Source organism: Populus nigra, chromosome 4 (assembly GCF_951802175.1).
Source record: "Populus nigra chromosome 4, ddPopNigr1.1, whole genome shotgun sequence".
NCBI classification, from domain to species: Eukaryota; Viridiplantae; Streptophyta; class Magnoliopsida; order Malpighiales; family Salicaceae; genus Populus; species Populus nigra.
This window is the reverse complement of record NC_084855.1, coordinates 3,175,496-3,193,011: the sequence shown is the minus strand read 5'-3', so window position 1 is coordinate 3,193,011 and position 17,516 is coordinate 3,175,496. Positions and strand designations below refer to the sequence as shown.

General features: G+C 34.5%; 2 long non-coding RNA genes across 34 annotated transcripts; one reads left to right on the top strand and one right to left on the bottom strand.

Annotated features, from left to right (window-relative positions):
• Window positions 1-294: 294 nt before the first annotated feature.
• Window positions 295-7,796, bottom strand: LOC133692549 (uncharacterized). Of its 31 annotated transcripts, none has more exons than XR_009841927.1 (12): window positions 7,724-7,772; window positions 7,532-7,609; window positions 7,113-7,192; window positions 6,933-6,978; window positions 6,756-6,820; window positions 6,079-6,227; window positions 4,224-5,990; window positions 3,541-4,105; window positions 3,330-3,423; window positions 1,731-1,908; window positions 567-1,470; window positions 296-486 (listed from the first exon to the last, which is right to left on the bottom strand). It is a non-coding gene; the product is annotated as an uncharacterized LOC133692549 (long non-coding RNA). The 31 variants fall into 31 exon arrangements; XR_009841928.1 differs by having other exon boundaries at window positions 7,113-7,188; window positions 7,724-7,738; XR_009841947.1 differs by lacking the exons at window positions 7,532-7,609; window positions 7,724-7,772 and having other exon boundaries at window positions 295-486; window positions 4,224-4,988; window positions 5,091-5,210; ... (1 more) ...; window positions 6,756-6,978; window positions 7,113-7,375.
• A 936-nt stretch (window positions 7,797-8,732) lies between these two features.
• Window positions 8,733-12,413, top strand: LOC133691921 (uncharacterized). Of its 3 annotated transcripts, none has more exons than XR_009841758.1 (5): window positions 8,733-9,087; window positions 9,176-9,262; window positions 9,620-9,837; window positions 10,872-11,437; window positions 11,679-12,413. It is a non-coding gene; the product is annotated as an uncharacterized LOC133691921 (long non-coding RNA). The 3 variants fall into 3 exon arrangements; XR_009841760.1 differs by having other exon boundaries at window positions 9,582-9,837; XR_009841759.1 differs by lacking the exons at window positions 10,872-11,437; window positions 11,679-12,413 and adding an exon at window positions 10,691-10,800.
• Window positions 12,414-17,516: the final 5,103 nt, after the last annotated feature.

The window sequence follows — 17,516 nt, the reverse complement described above, 5'->3', positions numbered from 1 at the left end:
TTCCAAGAATTTCTTTTTCGTCTACCACCACTTTATGGTACTAAGGGGAATTTTTTTTGATGATATCAAAGAAATGTAGCCTTTTCTAAAGATGGTATAAATGGCTGTAAAACCTGTTATAAGCGTGAGTAAAAAGGCTACTAAGTTGATGCTGTATGTGTATTTGTGCGAGTGTGGTGGTGGTCCGGGACATAGTGGCACTAAACCAAAAGGAAAAAGAAGAGAGGAGAGGAGAAGAGAGAATTGTCAACGGTTATGAAAAAGATGCTCAATACAACTTTGAATTACAATTCTCTGAGTCCTCTTTTCCTTGATGACCTCCCTACATCCCTTTATCAAATTTTGTGCACGTCCCCATGTTATGGTAGGCAGCTTAACCAATATTATTAAGATTCCAATGATTTTTCTCTACTTTGTTTCCATGACCCACCAGTCGATCTCATTCTTGAACAAATTAAATTGCAATGTCAAGAGACCAGTCTCCATCTGAAAACAGTGAAATTTGCAAGTCAATATCCTTGCAACCGACGATACACATCTAGATAATGACTAGAAGAATCACGTACAAAATGGTTTCCATGATTTTAGGGTTTGTTTATCCCCAAAGAAGGTGTATGAAGAGTTCTTCGTTGATCCTGAAGATTTTCAGGTTCAATTTGCATATATACTCGGAGCATCTGAACCAGAGAAGAGTAATGGGCAAAATTCTTGTTGCCGCAACTTTGTATATTCACTAGGATAAGAGGGAGGATACACCTGGGGATTAATAAAAAGGAGAGGTTGCGGGTGTTATATGGAATATCCAAGCTTTTAGAAAGTATATGTGTAAGTTGCTGGGTTAAGGTACTATACATGCCATTTGCCTGCTAAAAAAGACTGCATCTTTTTTATATCCCTCTGCCGCACAACCAGACAAGCCAAAAGTTTCTCTTCCATTATCTCCACCCTTTTCCTCTCTTAACACCCTTGCATATGTCATCTTCCATTAGGGAACCTCATCTTAACAAACCCTCCTTTTCCCTCTTTTCTTCCTCCCAGTCCTAGCAATTACCAAAGCCTTCTTTTCTATGCTTTTTCCTCTTTAATCCTCCTGCTGCAAATCCCCATGCAGCATACTATTTTCCACACAACGCCTCATAAGTATCATCAGTAATGAATTGAGAAAAAGTAAAATATAGCATATACACCGCCATGGTCTCTAATACAGTATAAATTGCATCTTTGAAAGTATTCCATGAAACCTCATTTTCTTTTACCTCATAAATTTTGACTAACAAGATTTCAGCAATACTTTCATAATAAAGAAATGACAGAAGGTGAGAAACCAGACAAGCGTTATCTGTTAACAACTATATGGTTACGTGACCTTTCCTTTTGGTTTGTGTTGACAGCAGAGATGCTTGTTGGCTGGGTGAAACATACATAATGTCAGATTATTGTCCACATGTTGCCTCTTTCTCCAGTGTTGCTCTGATTTAAAGACGAAAGCCATTATTTAGGGAAGATATTGCTATTGATGCCGACAGATATTAATAGCTTATGCGTTCTCGACAGACCATTTTGGACAGAACATGAAGTTTTATAATTCAGACTACACACTTTTTATCTGCTGAGTTAGTTTCATTAAGAGTCAAATTACTTGGGATAGTGTGGCATATTGAAAGATGTGACATATACAGCACTATTCAAAGTTAGCAATCATTTATATTTCTACAGCATGGATGACTCACATGTAAAAGTACCGATTATGACAGAAAGCTGCTTCTATGGAAATGCTTTGCTCGACTCTTTTAATACTGCAGGTGGGACCAATTCTTTCATGAAGTTGCATCACTGCATGGCCTATCAAATTGGTGGTGGAACGTCAAAGTTTACTCCCGAGTATTTATCGAGAGATTTTTCAAATGCCTGCAACAAGAATATTAAATGTCAAATTTATACTCATCAGTCCCCAATGCATCAAAGCTGATCAATATAATGTTCATCTTTAACAACCAATTCTGTTTTAGCATAGTAGAAAACTTTTAGAATGTACTCATTTATCTATAGGCATGCTTGGAAGACTTTACGACACTTGCGTATGAATCAAAGATAAAGATGATGATGCCACAAAACTAATACAAATAAAAGTTCGTCTAGATGAAGATGCGGATGAAGATAGGAAAATACAAAGAACCAAAAAGAAAGCAAAGGCCATGGACAACTTTAAAAAGACGCTCATTTGGGGAAAAATCGATGTGGTCAAAGTTGAACTGGATCAGAAAACTATAATAAGAGTAGGAATCCAGAGTTGGATTCAGCCAGTACAGCTTTTAAAGTGCAAAAAGAATAAAAATCCAGACTTCAGAGTATATAAACTGTGAGTGTAATGATCATGCATGGCGATATTAACATGGCACAGCAACAGTCCACCATGCAAACTTTTTCCGGGAAGAACTTGAGTGTTTTTGTTTCACCAATACCAATAAACGGGTAAGAAACATGGATTTCTGGGCTCATTCACCAAAATCTATTTAGTATAATATCTAAAAAGGATCCTGGCTAAGTGCAAAAAATAATCTGTTTGCATGTTAACCTTCTAACCTATGTGTCACGTGTGCTATGTGAACTCCATCACTAAGTTCCAAACCAGGAAGAGCTTCATCTTTGCATGGAGCAATAAAAATCATGCAGAAAGAGGCTTCGTAGCATGAGGCCAGTGAAGAATCAAAATTGAATCTGTAACATGCTGGAATATAACTTGGAAAAGAAATTTCTGTGGCACATAGCTAGTGAAGATGTATGGTCTAACCAATTAAACTTCAAAGACAATACTGGTTGAGATTGGGGCAATTACAGTAATGCCCAAGAGAGAATGCTCCAAACTCAGAAATCACATGTCAAACAGAGGGGGGGCTGTGATTTTAATAGCATTTTGATATATTGGTATAATTTTAAAATATAGTATGAGATTTCTGCATACTATATTAAGTTTTTGGGTGGTTGTAACTTGCTGTATTTCACTGTTAAGTTGATTGACCACAAGTTAAGCCCGTAGGCCATTACTGAATTATAGGCCATGGAAGCGAAGTCCTAGGATGGAGAATTTGGAAGCAATCCCAATTCCTACCTTTCAGCTTTTTCATTTGGATGCTCTAGCAATTTCAAACACTGTTATTTCCTCACTCCATTATAGTAATAAATAAATCATTGAGCCTAAAGCAAAATTAATGGATTTCACATGCAAAACATAAGTACCTAAATACATACAAATTGAAATCATAAAAATATGATAAAATATGTAATTTATGTGGTTAAGCAAGACAGATTCAAGAAGAAAAAAAAATCACCCAGTGAGCAAATAATTCCTTCCCGCTAAGGACTGCATCCATTGCAGCAAATTGATCATCAAATGCACCATAAAAGCCTTGGTAGAATTTGTTCCTGAAATAAAAAAATGACAAATTGTAAAGCAAATACAAAGATTAAAGGCAAGTTCTTATTTCCTTTTACGAATAAATTTTTTTTTAAAAAAAAGGTCTTCATGAATTTGACAAATACCGATCGCCTTCTGTTGTCTGTTGATCAATCCCATCAAACTTCCGTGTAAGTACCTCCGCTCCCACTGGTGAAAGCAAGTGCAGTATTAGAGCATCCAAGGTTCTTTGTGCTGGGAAGAGGGATATGACATGTATTATTGGAGCTTATTTTTGTGATAGCTGGGAATTTCCTACGCTGTTAATAAAAATCCCATCCACCTATTGGAGCTTTATAAGGGAGAGCATACTTGCCGCCATCGAAAGAAGGATGCTCTGAAGAGTTCTCGGATCAAGTGTCCAAAGAATTTTAGCAACTGGATTATCCTCTAAGAAAAATAAATTAGTTGTCAAAGTTTCATCACATTCATCTTTCATGCTAACTTTAGAATCATTTGTTGGGGTTGATTGTATGCATTGACTTTGGTCAGTGATGTTAACACGAACACAGTCATGAACTAAAGAAACAAGTTCATGAAGAGCCTGGAGAGAACGTGGTTCAAATTCATGCAATTTAACTTTCTGCTGATGGTCCTGCCCTTGTAAACCCTGTTTCTTGAATGACATGTTCGAGTCACAACAACCATGATCTGGTACAAGATTATCAAAGATCAGTCTCCAGAAAGACACTGGAAACAAGCTAGGAATTCCTTTGAGTAAGAACTGAAAAGGGAAAGAAAACCTAATGGTGTAATTATTAAAACTGACCTCCTCCACCATTATGGAGCAGCTCACATGTATGCCTCCAGTTTCTCTGAGCCAGGAGAAGCCTTGGGGAGTGCTTGGTTCTGTCCTGATTTCAAATATAATAGACATGTTGAAATGCTTGACCATAAACTTGAAGCTCAAAACAAGGGACCGGAAGGAAAAGAAACAGTATAGTAGACTACTCAAACTTACTGGATGAAAAAAACTTTTGAAATTTTCATTAATGTGTACTCTTTAGTAAGAAGACTCTGACTATGATATTTTGAGCACCAATTGTCATAATACTTGAGATTTCAAAGCTTTTAGTCTACAAACAAATCTAAAAGCTTCAACAAAGTATCCAAATACAATTAAAGTAGGTTTACAATTTTATCTGTAAGTGACCCTCAAGCTTTTCAAAGCTCGAGCAGAATCTCTTTGACTAAATAATTTGTAGAAACATTTTTTCTCTTTCCACTGCAATGTTTTTACACTACAGAGGCGTGGCTGATGACAAACCCAAGGCAGTCTCACAAAAAGAACTGCACATTGGCAAAGAATTCATGTAAATATGATGCAAGCAAGCTAACATAAAAAACATTTTGCAGTGCCCGAAAACAAGAGAAAGGTCTCAATTTGGAGTAAGCAATGATATTTGCAACATCTGGCATATCAAGGCAATGGACGTACCATTTCTTTGTCTGTCAATCTTGAATTTATACATTGATTTGGCGAGCCAATGTAACATGTTAGAGAAAACAAAATCACCAAATTGTGATAGCTTAACTGCAGATGCCGACACCGAACTTAAACAATTTCATATTTAAAAAAAAAAGACAAAAAGGAGAAATAACTGAAACATTATAGAAGATAATGAATCAAAAGCACCTTATTAATAATCTCCGCAAATAATAAGCATCCATGTGCCCTAACATATTAGACATTAAATTGGACTAACACCAAAAGTTGACAGGAATGGTCAAATCATCACTATCTACTTGGTGGAACCTGTGGAGACAACAGTCATCTCACCTGATTAAATACTAAAAGTGAAGTTGAGTCAAAGAAATAGGTCTAATGACTTAATGATGGTGTAATAAATTGTGCATAAACAAAGAAGAGTATTTTTTTTTTAAGGTTTCTTAAGGATTAGAAAGTTGTTGGTTTCTTGTTAAGTTTTACTTCCTATGTTTCGGAAGTCTTACGTTATTTCTGTAACCTTCAGTTATGAGTCATTTTCTTTATGTTGCCTTCAGGTGAGATTCCTGCAAGTGTTTACAGAATTCAATAACAAACCAATAGCTACCAAAACTCATATTTTTATGTTTTCCTCCCCAAACTCAACTGTAATTCCTAATTCCTCATCCTCCACCACAAGAATTCATCAATCTCTCTAGTCAGCTCTGCCACCTTTTGTGATGACTAAGCAATAAACTTTATGGATACACCCCTGATACAACAGAGAACAAAAGTCATGAAAGAAAGTAAAAGGCACATCTGAGATTTCTTGTAATTTGTTATGAAAATAGAAAGAAAAGGTCAATACCAAACATAAATAAAGGCTAGAACTATATCAGAAGCTTTTCAAGTTAGCATTATATTCTCATATTACAGGAAGTTTCCTAGTGCCGGGAACTTTCTCATGAGCATCGTTACATTTTTAAACCTTACCAGCCTTCAGGAATGAAAAGTGCATCATCTGCATGAAGAAAAACCTTCTGAGCGTAGTCCATGGAGCTTTTTGCTCTCGGATATAATGAGAAGTCAGGGTTTTCAAGAGCAACAGAACTGCCAGCAAGAAGAAAACAAAACAATAAAGATAAACAGTCACAAAAATATACAATTCCAAAGTTTGCAGTGGCTAAGCAAACCTTACTCGAATTACATTTTCCTGCTCTTACGAAATGAAGGGAGAACAGAAATCAACTTCTTCCTCACAAAAAAGTGGCATACATGTGGTTTGAGGCCTCAACGAACACAGGCTTTGGGTAAAAAATGGACTTGCAGAAGGGGGGCATAAAACAACTGCAACAAAGAAATACTTCAGCAAAAGGGAAATACGAAATAAGCAATATCTAATGCATAGGGATAGTCTTAAAGCCAATACCATAACGTAAAGAACAAAGCCAGCAAACTCAGTAGGCAAAAAAGCAGTATCTAGAATAGATTAGTCCTTTTGAGGACAGATAAAGCATTTTTAATTAATCGAAGAGAGTCTGAAATTCTAAAAAACAGAGAAACAGTACAACAAAATGGCAATTTTTCAACTAATAAATAAATTGCTAAAGGGAACTGTCTAAACCAAATAGTTCAATAGTCAAGGGTTCAAACTAAAAGCTTGACATGGAGCTGCGTGAGTAGGAAGAAAGCATTAGCGTGCAAAAATAGCGAAGAGTTTTGTAGGTTTTTTACAAATAATAAAATTCTGCAAGGGCTATTAGCATTGCCATGAATCTATAACTAGCAGCTAAAGAGAGAAAATCTCCATAGTGCAGAATATACAAAAACAAAGAAAGAATGAAAGAAAACAGCGGATCATAGCGAGTGCTTGACCTAGATTGAGCATTATTCATCCACAAATTAACAGAAGCTAGTTCTTTTGTCCCCAAAAATGTAGGCTGGCAAAATCAATCAACAGCAAACAACTAGTGAACCACGGAAAGAGGCAAACTAAATAACAACTAAGTGGAGAAAGAAATGCACAAATTGTTTGATTGTCATCCCTAAGACCTTCAAGTTGAACACTCTCTCGATCCTCAGGATTCATTATCAGAACCTGATCACAGACAATTAAAATTCAAACATGATTTAAATTTTCACCATCGTAATAATTCAATATCACACAGTATCAAACGCGATAAACAAGAAAAATAACAGTCGGCCGGCCTCTAGAAACAGCAAAATTCCAACCTGTGCTATATAAATTTGTCAAGGAGCATCGCCAGAAAGAAAACTGGGCTCTACATCAGTAACAGCATCCTGATGCCTTCCTGATTGCAACAAAGAATCAGGACCATTGTCCGTGTTTCGCATACTTTGCTTGCAAAAGTCAATAAAGGTGGAAAACAGTAATTGAACCCACAAACAGTATACCAATAAGAAGAAGCACTTCAAAGCTACATTCATAATATTAATCAATCAATCAATTAATAAAAAAATGGGAAAAAAAATAAAATTACCCTTTCATGGCTTCTAATATCACCGTAAAACACAGGTGCTGTTTTAGATAGCATAGCTTCCACAGTAGATGATCCTACCCGTTCCTAAATTTCAATTAATTAAGCAATCACATTCGTTTAATAGAAATAATTCTAAAACATTAAAGAAACCTGCAAGTAATCGAGACCACCATTAGCCGGATTCCATTCGACGAAAGCTTTCCGGTTCTTAATGCATCCATTGAACACCTTTGAAGCCAAAAAATAGTAGTGGTGAATAGATAAGCTCTAAACAAGATAGTATTAATGGAAAGCTCTGAAAAGCAGGAGATATAGAGAAGGAATTGAATTGAATTGAATTACAGCGGAGACATTTTTGGATTCGATTTCAGAAGCGAATTCTGTGGGAGAAGGGAGTCGAACTTGTAAAGACTCCTCTTCCATCTTATTTCCAAATCGTTCGCAAATGAGTGAGAAGAGCGAGTTTGAAGTTCGAACTTCAAGGACAGTGAGTGTGAGTTGCCGAGTAAGAAATATTGAAAGGTTCCTGCACCGGCGAGGAAATCGTGCCAGTTGCACTGACAGGGAGAGGAGGTGGTAATTTGGTAGGAGTGCAAGGGTTGATTGTGTAATTTAGAAGAAATCATGGTTTCGAGGGTTAATTATAAGTTTACCCATTGATCGGTCCTTGTGGTTTCAGAAACTATATGTTTGATCCCTTTATTTTCATATTCATTTACAACATTTTTCATTCATTTCATTTTACTTATTTATTTGTTTCAAGATAAAAAATTTATAAAAAATATATAGATAGTATGAAAATATTTATGAGAAAATAAAACAGATTTTTGGTACAAAATACTGTTTAATTAAAAATGACCAGCACCAGTCAAAGGGTCATTTAAATAATATTTAAACGACAGGGACTAATTGGTTTTATCTTATAAACTATAAGGATTACATTATAATTAGCTCTATTTTCAATTTTTACATGTGTTTATGGGCCAATACTGGCCTAAATTACTGGTAATTGGATCCTGGGGCTCTGATTTCTAGACCCAGTGACTGTGAACTTAATATGATGGTGTACGTTTTTTTATTATTATTTTTAAAGAATTTAATAAATTAGAGTATATCTTTATCTCTTAAATTGCATTTAGTTAATGTTATGACACAGAATTATTATATATATAAGTACAAAAACAAATTTGATTAAAAATATTAAGATGAAAATATAAAAATAAATATACAGTATATTTATAATAATTTTGAAATAAATTTATATTTTTTTCAAAATAATAAGAGAATAATTCTTTTATCCAAACAATTTCCGTCTCTTTCATCCATATCATTTTACTTGGACAGATGAGCAATAATTATAATGCTTTAACTTCAGCTTTTTCTAGATATTATCATGGGGTTTTGAGCTTGAAGTTTTTTGCGCAGATGGGCACTCAAGATTCGAGGCCTGATGGAAGGAAGAACATACCTACACCGGGATGATCTTGCAAGGTTCCTTTCAGCATATAGCAAGCAAGGTAAGAAAGTGTACTTAACTGCTGCTCCTCGGTGCCCGTATCCTGATGCTTGGAGGGAAATGAATTAAAGACAAGTCTTTCGTTCTCATTAAACTGGTCGGTCAGGATTTTCACCCTCTTTTCTCCAACTCGTCTTTCCCTGCTCTAAAAATGGAGATTCGTCCGCTCAATGTTCGCTCCGGAAGCTAGGTAAATTATTGCATGTGCTCATCTTGTGATTGAATTTCAATGTCAACTCGGGTATTCATTTTTTGTCTTTTGGTTTTGTTTTGATAAGGAAGGGAAGGAGGAGGGGGTTTGAAAAGGGGCTGGCTGGAAATTGAATGAGGAAAGGAAGAAGACCGCTGTTAGGTTTGGTCATCAGGTATTTGTTGTTTGTCATTTCCAATTTTTTTGCTTTTAGAGTATTAATTGTTAGTTAACAGTTATTGTTAATAAATATTCAACTAATAAGATTGTTAACTCCACTCTCATCCGCAATAATTGATCTAGTCAGTTGTCATCTCAATAGTCTTTAGCAGGTTCAGAATATTTTATTCCTTGTGAAACTCCCGGTCTGCCTCTCCGTAGATGTTTGTTTAGTCTAGCACCTTCTAGGAAGCCTTAGTTGCTCAATCTCATTGCCACATTCTACATGTTTATTCTATTCTTTTCTTTCCTGTAATGGATTCCGGTGTTGGCAGTTCTGATCAGCAGTTTCTCCATGGTTTTCGTTCATCAGATGGCTTTCTAAATCAGGGAGAGATGCAGGGTGATCGATTGCATAGGGCTGCTATCTTGGTTAGGAAGAGGAAGTGTGGTTTCTTGGGTTATTCAAGGATGTGCAATTCTATACTTCTGCTGCTTCAAATGGTTATGGCGCGTTGGAGAGGATTTGTTTGGCCTCGGGCATCCTAAGGGCTGATCGTCTAGATTACAATCCCGGTGGTACTGCTGCAGGTGATTCCCATTTTTTTTTTCCCTGGTTTGTGTCCATAACTTAGTTTTTCTGCTGTCCTCGAATAGTTCTCTCAACGCAATTATGAATATTTACAGCCAATTGTTCTATATAGATGTTATAATTTTCAGGGTTAGATACTTAGATACATGGATCTTTCATGCTCAAGAAGTCATGTGATTGGTGAGGAGGATTAATGATCCTCAGATCCGTCTTCCCCAGTTCCCAACAATCAAGAGCATGTAATTGAGTGGCAGAACAGGTTCTAGGAAGTAGCATGGTTGTCATATTGATTAGCGCAGGTCTTCTTAAGCAATGAGAATAAGTTTTCTTACTGGCTAGAAAAATCATAAAAAAACGAACAGGTCGTTTCTTGGGAAATGTTTCGTCTACAAATTTATCATTATTTGCATGCTGATCATCACAAAGCTGTACGAATAACTATGGTGGATGGTGTTTGTGATTAGGATTCGCAGTTAATAAGGACCTTTCGAATGGGCCACGGATGTGCTAGGATTGAAATTTGAAAAAGTTAAGAATGCCTCTTAAAATTTAGCATTTTTTTATTTATTTTTGATATTAACACATTAAAATGATCTAAAAATATCAAAAATATATTACTTTAAAGTAAAATAACATAAAAAAATTTAATTATTTTTAAAAATATTTTTGAAACATAAAAATAATCAGGATGTTATTCTTTTCTTTAAACACTTTTGGGTATCTTTTCCGGGTGGAGTGTGACATTTAGAGTTGATATGATATGCATGACAGTGTAGTCTTGTTTTCACTCCAAATTGAGCTGAATAGAATCAAAGTCTTGGTTTTGATTTCTAAAACTGTCATGTTGCGAAGGTAAATATTTATTTGCAAAGCTTCAAAACTATCAAAAGTTTGAGCTTCGATAGGAGGAAGGATTTCCCAGCACATAAAAAAAAAATATCATGTAATAATCGCGCTCCTTCTTGTTTAGTCGTTCCTTTTATGTTGCTTATTTATGCTCATCTAGATGATAATTTTATTGCTAATCTTGCAGTTCACCAGGTCAGGCCATGCTCGATTGATTGGCCATCCAATCATGAGTATAGCTGTCCTTTTCAGCACAGTGGTAAGATAATGCATCATCTCTGTGGAGAATTGTAGGAGAAGTAACCTGTTGTGCTACCAACGTGGCTGGATATGGAACCATCTGGCAGTTCCATCAGTGGAATAATGTGCCCAGAGTAGACTCTTTTTAAGGCATCAATAACTACACACTTTAAGTTGAGTGCCAAAAATTTTACAGTTCCCATGTTTGAGTTTGAAACTATGGGGTGCAAAATTTCCCTTGGAGGTTGGACCGCTCCTGCGTATATGATGTTTACACCCTCATCTTGGTCAGTTGATAGAATCTGATTTGGAGGTCGGATTTTGGGATCTAACTTCAGTTCTATTTCCGTCTATTGCCGTGAAGATGGAGCACCATCTGTTGCAATTATGTTACTAGTCAATGGCTTGAATTGAAATCTGGACTCGACAAAGTTAACATCATGCACTTATCACACTGTTGCAGTTCCAATTATGGACTGGAATCACATTGCCAAACCGAAGTTCCGTTTAAAGGTCAGGCAAGTGTATATATATACGGGTGTTTATTTGTTTTTGTATTTCAAAAATGTTTTTAAAAGAACTTGAAATTTTTTTTATTTTTTTCTTTGTTTTAAATTAAACGAAATAGTATGTTAATTTTTCGTTTGATTTTATTACAAAACAATGGGGGGAAATAATTACAGTAAAGTTCAACTGCTTTAAAATAAATAAATAAATAAATATCATGTTAATAACAAATCCGTATCATTTTCAGAGTTGTGCCTCTTCCCTGTAACGCTTTTGCTGAGTTATGATGGGGCAGGATTTTGACCCAAGGCCGAGAAGTAGAGCAGAATGGGCCAGGCCTGTTAGACCAGCAATCCTTCCGGGTGGTTACGCTCGTTCGTTCCTGACTAACCTTTGTATGCCAAACTGGTGCAATTAGGTGGTGCGTAATCCTTTATTATCAAGTACCAATAAGACAATCTCCGCCACAGTAATTCCAATAGAGTTAAACAACGGACATGACACCTTGTCAAGGTTAGCTTTAACCTTGCAGAGCCACCACTGGATGTTTGGATAAAGCTCCTACAAATACCAAGTATTGATCAGTCAAACTGGACGCTGATGGGTACGGTCCAAACCGACCTGGACGAGGAGGATTGAAGGGCTCTCGTTAAGTAATACCCATTGACCTGGGACTTCTGTACGGATAGGGAGGAGGGTTGTTTACCTTGCAAGCAAGGGAATGTTGTATTGTTTGGTGGATGACCAAGGCTTGCAACGACCTCACATTTCAAGTGCATGTCTCCAAGTGAGAGCCAGCACGTACTGAGAGCAATTCGTGAGAGGGTTTATGACATGCATGTGGGTGTGAGATCCCTGGATACTGAGGATGCCTTGGCAGTTTTTTTTTTTTTTACTTCAAAATAATATTTTTTAGTATTTTTTAATTATTTTAATGTGCTGATGTTAAAAATAATTTTTAAAAAATAAAAAATATATTATTATGATGTATTTCCAATAAAAAAAAATACTCTAAAATACAACAACTACCATATTTTCAAACACCTCATACATGCCAATAATTTTTAGAAGACCACGGCTAGCAGATATTACAGTTATGCAAGCCATGCACTCTCAACTTTCCTAGCTATACTTTTCGAGCTTGAAAGACTATTTACAGTAGAAGTTTTAAGCAGCCTTGTCAAGTTCAGTACCTCCAATTTAATCGATGGAAAATGATCGTTCATGAAACATTTAAACCACCCCTCGAAAGGCTGTAGATCCTCTAAAGCTATACCATTTGATGTGTTGAGAAAATCGGACCACTCCTGATGGTTTTCTTTCTTTCTTTTTTCTCTTGAGAGGGTCGAGAGTTTTTAGGTTGTTCGAATATAAAAAACATTAATTATCGAATTTCTAAAAAAAAATGTTAGGCTACACTACTTGAATATGTTTTTTTCTTCTCGAGCACTCGTGCATGCATGATCTTGTTTGATATCTAGCAACAAATATTCATAAACAAATACTAAACGAATCTCAATTTAAACACCACATCGTTCATCACAGCATTAATTCAATGAGAATTATTTACCAAATTCTCACGTGAAGTATAAAGTTTTTGACTGATGAAGGTAATCAGGGGCAGGGGGCCGGTCCTGGCTAAAAAAAATTATTATATGCCTTTCCTTAAATATATAGTTTTAAACCCTAAAACTAGTAAATTTTATGTTTTAGCCCCTTCAAATAAAAATTAATTTAACCCCCGAACAAAATTTATTGACTCCGCCCCCATTGAAAGCAACTATCATCTGTATTTAATTAAAATTAGAAACTTAAACACCATTTATTTTTGCATTTTAAAAGAATTTTTGAAAAGATTTGAAATTTTTTTATTTTTTTATTTAATTCAAAATAAGTTTTTAATATTTTTAGATATTTTAATGTGTTGTTATTAAAAATATTTTTTAAAAAAATATTATTTTAATTTATTTTTATACGAAAAATATTTTAAAAAATAATTATTATTATATTTTTAAACCGCTTGAAATACATGGAAACCATGGAATGATAGGTATAGTTGATAACCTAGTCTAATAAATAATAGAGATAAGCTTGGCACGTCTGAATGGATAAAACAGCAGGAGAATTCAAACCCTTTTTTTTTTTTTTTTCCTTTTGTTATTGAAGGATTCAAAGAAGCTTAAATTTGAATCGCTCAAGCCACCGTTAAAAGGCGTAAATAATTAAGCAAGTGGTAGGAAATGATGACTGGCGAGAGAGATTGAACTCAGATGAGAGGGGAAAAAGGCCTGGACCCAAGGGTTTTTTTTTTCAGTCCGCCATTACTCTCGCGCGCTTTCTCGTTCGAATAATCAGACAGTGGGTACCACTTCCACGCGGTTTCCCATTCGGGGTCCTATGGGCCTCGCTCATTTATTATCTGTTTCCTCACTTTTCTTCTCGCTTCTTCTGGCGCGTTGCATCACGAAGACTTTAATCGTTCTGGTATAAATACTGTGCATTACTGTACTGTTTATGATCTATCTTCTTGTATTTTACTTGGATTTGCTTCTTTCTTTTTTTCATTTTATTCTTTAAAATTTTATTTTATATTGTTGTTTTTTTTTACATCATTAAAGAACAATCAAATCAAATTTATTGATTAAAAATAAAATTTAAAGGCAAGAGATCAAGTTCAAATATATGATGATTTCAAAGTAATCACAAAAAAATTTATTTTAATCCTCAAACTTTATAAATTAAACTTGTTCAATCCCTCAAGTTCCTGATTTAAAAGAGAAGAGAGGATGCCAGATTTTGTGATAGAAAAAGAAAATTAATATTAAATTACTAAAATAATCTATTTTGATGTTAAAATGTTTCATTTTATAAAAAAAATTTAATTATTTTTTTATTTTAAAATTACCTTTAAAACAACCTATATCACACTTTTAAATACTTAATCCCGTCAAGTAGTAAAAAATTATAAATATTATTTTATCTTTACTTATATATATATATATTATACCGTGAAAAGTATCTTTAATTTTTCTGGTAGAGCTTCCGTCAGGCATGAGGTTATAGGAAAATCAGTATTTGTGCGGTGAAAGCTGGTCCCTTGATGGAGATAAACATTCCCTGAATGCGTTGACCATTTGCACTCACGGCTAGATTGACTCGTCAGTAACTGGACCTGACTTTTAAATTAATTGCCCATTGGATTATCAAATGTTGAAGAGAGCGCACTTTCGCGGAGCATATTTCACTTCACGGAGATGCCAAGTGGAGTGATTTTGTCACGGTCCGGAATTAAAAACATAAAATCTACACGTGAACTACCATGTCAACGCCGCACACGTTTCACGTTAGGCGAGTCTCGCCCTAGCATCAGAACTTTACTCGGGCAGGGGCAAAATTAAAATCACGTTAGCCCCATTTAAAAAAAAAAAAAAAACAATATACCGAATTTTTTAAAAAAAGTCAAGTGATGAAGAGCTTGGTTTTAACCGGGGTAATAAATTCAATAAATTAACCGAAGTTTTATTAATTTTATTAACTAAAATAATAAAAAATAAATTTATATTTTAAAATTTTGGTCAATCAATACCTCGAATTGATTGGGTCTCTGGATAACTTGCTGGACTGGTATAGTTTGTTACCATCAGATGAGATAATTTAGTGCCACTACTATAATCATAATATTATTTCTGGCAACTATGCTTTAGGTCCGCCTCCACCACCACCACATTTTTCCTACGATCACACGTCAACTAGCAGAAAAGTCTCAAGTAATCACTCCTATCCTGCTGAGTTTACCAGGTGTAATTCATGGACTGGGAAATTTGGCACCCAGCCACTCACCGGCAATGAGTCGCTGACCTTTGATTTCTTTCGAGCAGACCTCGAATCAGTCCCCAGCTATACATTCCTTTTAATTAAGTCTCCAAGCTACTTAGGATAGCGAGCATGCCGGTTAAATTTCTTCGATCAAAACAAGTTGGGGACATTCAAGGCACGATCAAAGCGGTTTCATATTCCGATCAATGCTCTTGCACGTGCTGGATGAATGAAGAAATTGGGTGTTTCGCGTCTAGGATTTTGGAAAATTATGATCTGTTGGAGAGGGCATGGCTAGTAAATGACCAAATGTGTTGTTTTTTTTTTCCCCTATCTTTAATTACTTTGATAGAAGAACCTGGTCGATGAAAAGCGTGTACATGGGGACTTGATTGATAAGATTAGCAGTTGGAGGACTCAATTGAAAAAAATAATAGCTGGGGGGGCTAGTATAAGGTTTGCTGGATATGAGTGTGGTAGAGCTACGAATTTATGGCCTCCTTTCATCCTTGACAAGCGGCGGCCCTGGTTGTTTCTAGGATACAAGACAAAAGACATCGCCCTCTATTCACCTAACATTTCTAGTCCGCTTAGTTTGATAGGAAGAAAATATGAGCAGTGGAAACAGCGTATTGTAGAATGACTCGATCTACCTCACACATTTCCTTTCATCATGCTTCATGCTTATTTTAAACTCAGTGTTCGTAGAATTTCTACGGTGGATAAAGAAAATTATTCATTAAAATTATCAATTTTGATCTCAATAAATTTTATTTGATAAAAAAATTAAATTTTATTTAAGTATTTTTTTCACCTTTAAATTACCTAGAAACATATATGAGTTCGAAAATATTTATAGTTTCAAGTTGAATTCGGGTTTTTATATGGTTTTTAAGGTTATTAATTGGTTTATTAGCATGTCTAAGTGTTTTGAAATAAAAATAAATTAAAAATCAAACTTATAATTAAAAGATACACATGATTCCATTTTAAAAATCCTTGCTCGCTGAAAACTATGTTAGTAGACAATAAATCATTTATATATTCTTTTAAAAATAAAAGATAGGTGACCCATCATCCATTTTAAAGGTCGGGTTCATATGTTAAAGCTCTTTAACATGCCTAACCCACAATTCAAGCTTTTTTATGGGTTTGGTGAATGAGTAGTCCATGTCCCTGTCATTTTTTTATTTAATGTATTTTTAGTGTTTTATTTTTTTTAATACATCATTTCTTTGTTTGTTTGTTTTTAAAGTTTTTAATACTTAAAAAAACTTATTTTATCATGAATTTTAAATAGATTGAGGTTATTTTTATTTCAATCCCACACTTAACCTATATCTATATTTTTTTTTATTTTTTTTTGTTTGATATAAAAAGGTGCCATACACCTTGTTGGTGTGTAATTAAATAGATATATGAACTTAATTATGAGTTTGACAGGTTATTATGATTATCTTATATTTTTGAATAAATTATTTTTATTTTCAATTTTTTTTCTATTTGTTTTTGTTCTTACAATTAAAAAAAATTAGAAAAACATGCATATTTATTTTGTCAAAAAAAAAGTATTCTGCGTGTTGTCACAAGTCAAATAACAGTTTTAACTCTATTTAATAAAAATTTATAATCTACCTAACAATTAAAATAATCACTGTATTATACTATATATCTTTATAAGTAACATTAAGCAATCACGCTTTTTTTTTTTTATATACATCTCTGCAAAAAAGAAAACTATCCATCCCAACTTCTCATTTAGATCTCAAGGAGCAGTAATCAATAATAGCCACGACTCACGACATTAGATGCCTTTGCATTAAGGAACGTGGAAAAGATTCGATCAATATTCACTCAAATGCCGCCCAAAACAATATTAGTGCACAGTAAAGAGCCTCAAAAGCAGCTATTTAAAGTTTATTTAGAACCTCCCTCGTAATCCAATGTGGAATCTACAGTGTAAACTGCCTGTTTGTTATTACGGTTATTTTGAAAGATATTTTTTTTATTTAAAAATTTACTAAAATAATATTTTTTATTCTTTAAAATTTATTTTTAATATTAATATATAAAAACTATAGAATTTAAATTAAAAAAGTTAATTTAAAATAAATAAATAAAATTTAAATATTTTTTTAAACTTTTTTTTTTAAAAACAAACTAATGATCGAATAAAGACCAAAAGCGAAGAGGAAATCACGTCTTGTCCGACAACCTGGAGACGCCACGTGGAGTACCCCAGCGTCGTGGATCCCACGATGACGTGGTC